General features: G+C 46.9%; 1 pseudogene; it reads left to right on the forward strand.

Annotated features, from left to right (window-relative positions):
• The first annotated feature begins 917 nt into the window (after positions 1 to 917).
• LOC110299486 lies at positions 918 to 1,478 on the forward strand (annotated as a pseudogene).
• Positions 1,479 to 7,427: the final 5,949 nt, after the last annotated feature.

Consider the following 7,427-nt stretch of genomic DNA (forward strand, 5'->3'; position numbering starts at 1 on the left):
TCTCCACGGCTGTTCATCATTTTTGTCTTCTCTATGATCACATGCTTGACAGAAACAAACCAAAAAGGAAGGGCTTCATAGATGTCAGCCCCATAGATCTTTGCTCTGTTGACTCTGACCGAGCCAGGGTGTTTACTTGACACTCTAGAGCAGTGGTTCTCAACCTTCCTAATTGCTGTGACCTGTAAATACAGTTCTTCATGCTGTGGTGATCCCCGGAACATAAAAATTATCTCATTGGCCGGGCGTGGTGGCACACACCTTTAATTCTAGCAGAGGCAGGCGGATTTCTGAGTTTGAGGCCAGCCTGGTTTACAGAGTGAGTTCCAGGACAGCCAGGGCGACACAGAGAAACCCTGTCTCGAAAAAAAAAAATTTTTTCCTCATTGCTACTTTGTAAACGTAATTTTGCTACCGTTATGAATTTATGTAAAGATCTGACATATAACCCACCCCTGCATGGGTCGCGGCCCACAGGTTGAGAAACACTGATGTAGCAGAAGCCGAGGGAAAGAGGAGCCATTCGACTCAAGATGGACAGGCAGCACGGTGCTGGGAAGGGTGGGGATCAGATATAACCCTCACAGTCCCATCCTCAGCCACTGCTTCCTCCAAGGAGGCTCAGCTGAAGCTAATTTCCCCCTAAACAGCCCCACTGACTGAGGATCTGAGCTGAAGACGTGACCCAGTGGGGGACGTTTCGTATTTAAGCCAGTAACATTGTTCATGAGATGGCATCATCTCAGAGTAGAGCACCTTGTCAGCACCTTGATCGCTCAGCACTTGGATATTCTGATTTTATTCTCCCCCGCCCCTTGGGTTTCTTCTGGGTCCTACAGTACACTAGGTTTCTTATGTTTTCTTCAATTTCAGCTGCTGCCGCTGTGATGAGGTGAGAACTTTAAGAGAATCTGGCGGCCGCCTGGGCTGCGGCCCTGAGAGTCAGGTGGCTGCAAAGGACAACCCGCGGTGTGGTGCCACTGGAGGCACGGAGAGCCTTCCACATGACTAAGGCCATGTTGCCAGGGCCATATCCTAGGACCCCAGAAGAACGGGCCGCAGCCACCAAGAAGTGTAATATGCGTGTGGAAGACTCCGAACCATACCCAGATGATGGCATGGGGTAATGGTGACTACCCGATGCTCCCCAAATGATCGCAGCATGAGAGGGATCCGTGGTATGATGGGACCACCCAGACCTCAGGCTGACCTAGGGTGAACCGATACACTGGGACCTAGACATCTACATCAGGATCAGGAGTCGCGTGGACATGTCTCCTACACCTGCTTCCTGAGATGTCATGTGTAAACATCGCTTCGGCTTCGTGGCTTTCCTGGTTTTCATGTTCTGGGTAGGGAACATGTTCCCTTCCTACCAGCCTGTGGGTCTGAAGCAGTGCCCTTACAATAATCTGCCCCTGGAGTGAGGTGGTGATCCTACCAAAGAGCCTGAGCCCGCGGTTCACTGTGATATCTGAGGACGCTTGATAGGCTTTTGTGCCCTCTAAATAGGACTCCCTCGAGACAGGGCTTCTCTGTGTAGCCCTGGATATCCTGGAACTCACTCTGTAGACCAGGCTGGCCTCGAACTCAGAAATCCGCCTGCCTCTGCCTCCCAAGTGCTGGAATTAAAGGAGTGTGTCACCACCACCTGGCAAGAGGTTTAACCTTAATGAAATCCCTAATAAAGCTCAGTGCTGTATCAGAGAAAAAAAAAAAAAGGCAATTAATCCATCCAGGTTTATTCTTCGTGAATAGGCTCAGAGGTTCGGGCTGCTCAGTCTTCATTGCTAATTAGACTGGGCTGCGAACTACCCAGAGAATTAGTCAAGCGCACCCTCTGGCTGGGTGGTAAGGACAGTTCCAGAGGGGATGGACCTGGAGGGGAAGAACCACATGAAATGTGGGCGGCACCACCTCAGAGGCAGTCCACCCATATGGGACTTGGGAGAGGCGGAAACCTGTAAAGGCTGTCTCCGTTTCTTGAGTCCACCAAGATGGGCTGAAGGGTCTAAAACCATGAGCAAAGTAAATCCTTTCTCCTCAAAATCTCTTTTAAAGATTTATTTTTATTTTACGTGTATTGGTGTTTTGCCTGTCTGTCTGTCTGTCTGTCTGTCTGTCTGTCTGTCTGTCTGTGTGAGGGTGCCAGATCCTCTAGGACCAGAATTAGACAGTTGTAAGCTGATAGGCAAGTGCTGGGAATTGAACCTGGGTCCTCCGGAGAAACAGTCCATGCTCTTAACCACTGAGCCATCTGTCCAGTCCCAAATCCTTTCTCCTTTAAACTGTCTCTGCCAAGTCTTTAAAATGTCGCACACAGTAGTGCAGAAAGAACTATGATCTCAGCACTCTGGAAGCTGAAGCCAAAGGATTGAATTTGAGCCCAACCTGGGCTGTGTGGCAAGATCCTGTCTTGAAAATCAAAAAGATGCCAGGTGGTGGTGGTGCACTCCTTTAATCTCAGCACTTGGTAGGCAGAGGTAGGTGGAGCTCTGTGATTTCAAGAGCAGTCTGGTCTACAGGGCAAGTTCCAGGACAGCCTGTGCTACACAGAGAAATCCTGTCTTGAAAAACAAAAAAACTAAAAATAAAAACAAAACCTAAAAATAAAAAGCAGAGGGAGAAAGAAGAAAAGCACCATCACGTGGCACCCAGTTACCATCACGTGGCACCCAGTTACCATCACGTGGCACCCAGTTACCATCACATGGCACTCAGTTACCATCACATGGCACCCAGTTTACTATCACGTGGCACTCAGTTACCATCACGTGGCACTCAGTTACCATCACGTGGCACTCAGTTACCATCATGTGACACTCAGTTACCATCACGTGGCACCCAGTTACCATCACGTGGCACCCAGTTACCATCACGTGGCACCCAGTTACCATCACGTGGCACCCAGTTACCATCACGTGGCACTCAGTTACCATCACGTGGCACTCAGTTACCATCACGTGGCACTCAGTTACCATCACGTGACACTCAGTTACCATCACGTGACACTCAGTTACCATCATGTCACATTCAGTTAGACCCCTTTCCTGCCCTTCTGCTTCTCACCATGGAAGAACAAAGCAAAAAGCTTCACCAAATGCCAACCAACCCCGTGCACATGTGTTTACAGGTGTGTGCATGCATATGTAAGTGCGGTGGGGACCCCAATGTCTTCCTCTATTGACCTATGCCTTACTTTTGAGACAGGTTCTCTGTTCAGTGACTTGGCAAAACTTTCTGTCAGACAAGCCTTAGGGGTCCTTCTGCCTCCTACTCCCCAGTGATGGGGTTACAGGCACACATCATCGCACCCAGATTTTTGTGTGGGTTCTGGGGAACTGAATGCAGGTGCTTTTGTGCTTGAACATCAAGCACATTACCAACTGAGCCTTCTTCCCAGCCTCCAGATGTCAACATCTGGGCTGTGGACAGCTCAGCCTCCAGAACTTCTATGTGAAATGAAACACATCTTCCCTGGTCTGTCCCAGGCTGGCTTTGAACTTGATGCATAGCTGAGAATAACCTTGAACTTCTGATCCTCTTGCATTAAATTTCCGAGTTGCTGAGATTACAGGGTGTGCACTACCGCTAGTGCTGTGTGCTAGTAAGGAGCAAACCCAGGGCCTCTGTGTGACCAGTCTGCCAACTGAACCACAGCCCAGGCTCTGTTTTGTTGTTTATAAGTTACTTATCCTCAGGTATTCTGTTACAGCAACACAAAGCACTCTTGTAACCGTGGGCTTTTTCACCCGCACCCCAGCTCCCAAATAATGACTGGGAGGCTATTTGTTTATTTGTTTGTTTGTTTATGAGTAAGCACCTAGGCCTTAAGCTAGACTTGTTCCCTGACTAGCTCGTGACTTAATTATCCCATTTATACTCTTCCAAGTCCTGCCACATGGCTGGTTACCTCTCCTCAATTTCATACGTCCAACTTCCTCTGAGTCTGGGTGGCAGCTCTCCTGAGCCTGACTCTTTCCCAGAGTCCTCTCTCTCTCTCTGCCAGGTGTCCCTACCTTCTAATCCTGCCTCAGCTTATTTGCCATCAGACTTTTATTGACAGGTGATGCTTGCACACAGCACCCAAGGGATTATTCCTACACACATTAGCAACAATCTTCTCCACCCTGGACATTCCCTCCGGGGGTGTTCTGTATCTGTGACCTATAGCAGTGTTTACTGACTTGGCAAGTGACCTTAAAGCTTGGTGGGTGTAAACAACAGTAACCTATTAGGGCTGAAGATTCTGAGAGTTAGGCAGGCCTGTGGTGCACACCTTTAATCGGGGAGGCAGAGGTAGGCTGTTTGGCCACAGAAGCCAGGGATCTGCCTGTCTCTGCTTCACCCCACACAAGAGCTTAGCTGGCAACACCACCAACCTTGGCTCTTCCCGCCCCCCCCCCTTTAAGATAGGATCTCAGTATGCATCTCTGGCTTACACAGAGCTCGTTATGTAGACCAGGCTGGCCTCATGGAGAGCTGCCTTCCAAATGTTAGGATGTCTGGAGTGAACTTTTCCTGAGGAGACATGAACAAATAAATGTCTACACACTACAGGAAGGTCTCTGACAACAGATCAGAGTATGATTCCACCCAAGTCTAGCTTGGCAAATCAATGGGTTTATTGAGCTTACTCCAGGAACTTCCACAGAGAAGGGATCCCTTCCTGAAGTGTGGCTGTCATCAAAGTAACCACACTGAATCCCACCCAGCCTGGATGTCCACATCCCCGTAGCAGCACAGAATGGAGTTGATACTTCAGTGGGCCCTCCAGACTCTGCATATGCTACTGTCTCCCAAGACCACAGCCACATGAAGATGGTGCAGAGGTAATGGATCTCAGATGAGAGTCTGATGTCCCTCCCCCATCACGTCTATGTGGAAACATCAACAGACTGGATATTGGGGGTCTTTGGTAGTCACAGGTGCTCTGAGGAAAAAATAGTAATGGCCACTATACTCAGAAGACATCATTCTACAACACCCCATGCCTTGAGTATTTGGGAGTGGGGAGCTCTTGGCTATTGCCGTGCTTATAGTCCCCCCTCCCCCCTCCCCCCTCCGCCCCCTTGACACAAGCTAGAGTTAACTGCAAAGAGAAACTTCAACTAAGAAAATGCCTCTATAAGGTCAGGCTGCAGGCAAGTCTGCGGAGGCATTTTCTTAATGAATGTCTGACATGGAAGGGCCCAGCCCATTGTGAGGGATGGAGTTCATAGATAGATTGTCCTGGGGTGTGTAAGAAAGCAGGCAGAGCAAGCCACGAGAAGCAAGTCAGTAAGAAGCATTCCTCTATGGCCTCTACTTCAGTGTCTGCCTCCAGAGGCCTGCCATGAGTTCCTGCCTTGACTTCCCTCAGTGATGAAGCATGACCTGAGAGTTGTATGTTAAAATAAACTCTTTTCCTCTCTGAGTTGTTTTTTGGTCATGGTGACTCATCACAACAACAGATATACCAATTTAGAAAGCTATCCTAGCTGCAAGGGAGTCTAGTAATTCCTTCTAGCCAGGTACTCCTCTTACTTGAAACTTTCCAATAAACTTACTGGTTCACCAAGTTTGTCTTATCTGGTATCATACTTTGGTCTGTCACCAGTTCTTTCCATGGGGCGCATAGACGTTTGTGTTATGTCTCTCCAGGAAAAGTGTCATATAATACACACTATAATTGAGTGAGACCTCTACTACTAAAGAATGCTAGATACAGCCTAGCATTCTTTGCTACCCACTTGCACCCTGGTGGTGAGAGCACAGATGTGGAGACCAGAAGTGCCAGATTGCAGAACATTTTTCACTAGAATGTGGGAGAATCCTGTAAGTACAAATATTTATGTGTGTTCCATTCGCCCAGCACCTGGAACAATGCCTGGCATACAATCAGTTTTCAATAACTGTTAAATGATGGTAGCCCTGGCTGATGCAAAACAATAGAAAACACGTTTGTCATTGTTCAAAGTGTCATAGATGTCTTAATAGAAAAATGCAGTCAATGCTTTCCCAATTATTTATTTAGAAATTTATCACTCTTGCCACAGAGCTCCAACAGTGGGACAATGGACACCTCTGTCACCTTTTGTGGGATTCATAGCCATAGTACCTCCTTAAACCCACTTGAGAGTAAGTCACAGAACTGAAATGCTTCAGGTCTGAATACTTGATATTTCTACACCAAGAATATGCTGGTATATGAACTACCCTGCTCAGAATAGTTAAAACATCATTAATTCCAATAACACTTTATTATTAACATGTACCCTCTGCAGATTTGCCCACTTAGACTAATAATAGTCATTTTGTTTTGTTTTGTTGTTTGGTTTTCAAAACAGGTTTCCCTGTGTAGCCCTGGCTGTCCTGGAACTCACTTTGTAGACCAGGCTGGCCTCGAACTCAGAGATCTACCTGCCTCTGCCTCCTCCTGTGTGCTGGATTAAAGGTGTGAGCCACCATTGCCTGGCTTATCATAGTTTTTTCTTTAAAAAATATATTGTATTAGATCCACAGAAGCTGAGAGTATCATGGTGGTTATCAGGGTCTGGGCTGGATATGGGGACTGGAGAGTCCTGTTCAAGGGAATAAAATATTGAAGAGTAAGAGAGATAACTTCAAGAGTTCTAGTCTGCAACACTGAGCTGCAGTTAATAACAATGTGTCCAGGACACAGATACACAGAGAAGCCCTGTCTTTAAAAAGACAAACAAAAACCAAAAGACAATGCCCGCCCCCCTAAAATCCCAATGTGCCCAGGAGAAGGCTTGGTGAGATGGCTCAGTAGATAAAAGCACTTGTTTTACAAGTCTGAGGACTGCACTCAATCCCCAGAGGCCTTGTTGAAGGTAAGAGCTGACTCTCTGACCTCCACTCATGCCATAGAACGTGGACCCTCTCTACCACATATCACACTCAGGAAAAATTTTAACTTAGAAAGAAAAGGATCAAAACAGTAGATTTCAAATGTTCTTGTTGCAAAAGAGTGTTTGGTGAGGGCTGGGAGTGTGGATCAGTGGTAGAATGTTTGCACATGTGTACAGCTGGGGAAATCACAAGGTCAAGGCCATCCTTGGCTCCGTGGTGAGTTCAAGGCCAACCTGGGCTTTTTTTTTTTTTTTTGAGGAATTTTTCTCCAAAAAAAATAGTGGAGAATGGAGATTAAGAACACTTCTGCTCTTATAGAGGAGCCAAGGTTGGTTCCCAGCACCCATGTCAGATGGTTCACAACCACCTGTAACTCTAGCTCCAGGGAATCCAAGGCCTCTGCAGTCCATAGGAAGCCCCACACACATGTGCACAGACACAGAGACAAAATTAAAAAATAAAATGTCTTTAAAAGTAAGAAGCCATGCATGTCTGAATTGGGCCAATTTAGCTATAACACAATGTATCTATGTTTATGTTTATATATATATATATATATATATATATATATA

Source organism: Mus caroli, chromosome 7 (genome assembly GCF_900094665.2).
Source record: "Mus caroli chromosome 7, CAROLI_EIJ_v1.1, whole genome shotgun sequence".
In the NCBI taxonomy this organism is placed as follows: domain Eukaryota; kingdom Metazoa; phylum Chordata; class Mammalia; order Rodentia; family Muridae; genus Mus; species Mus caroli.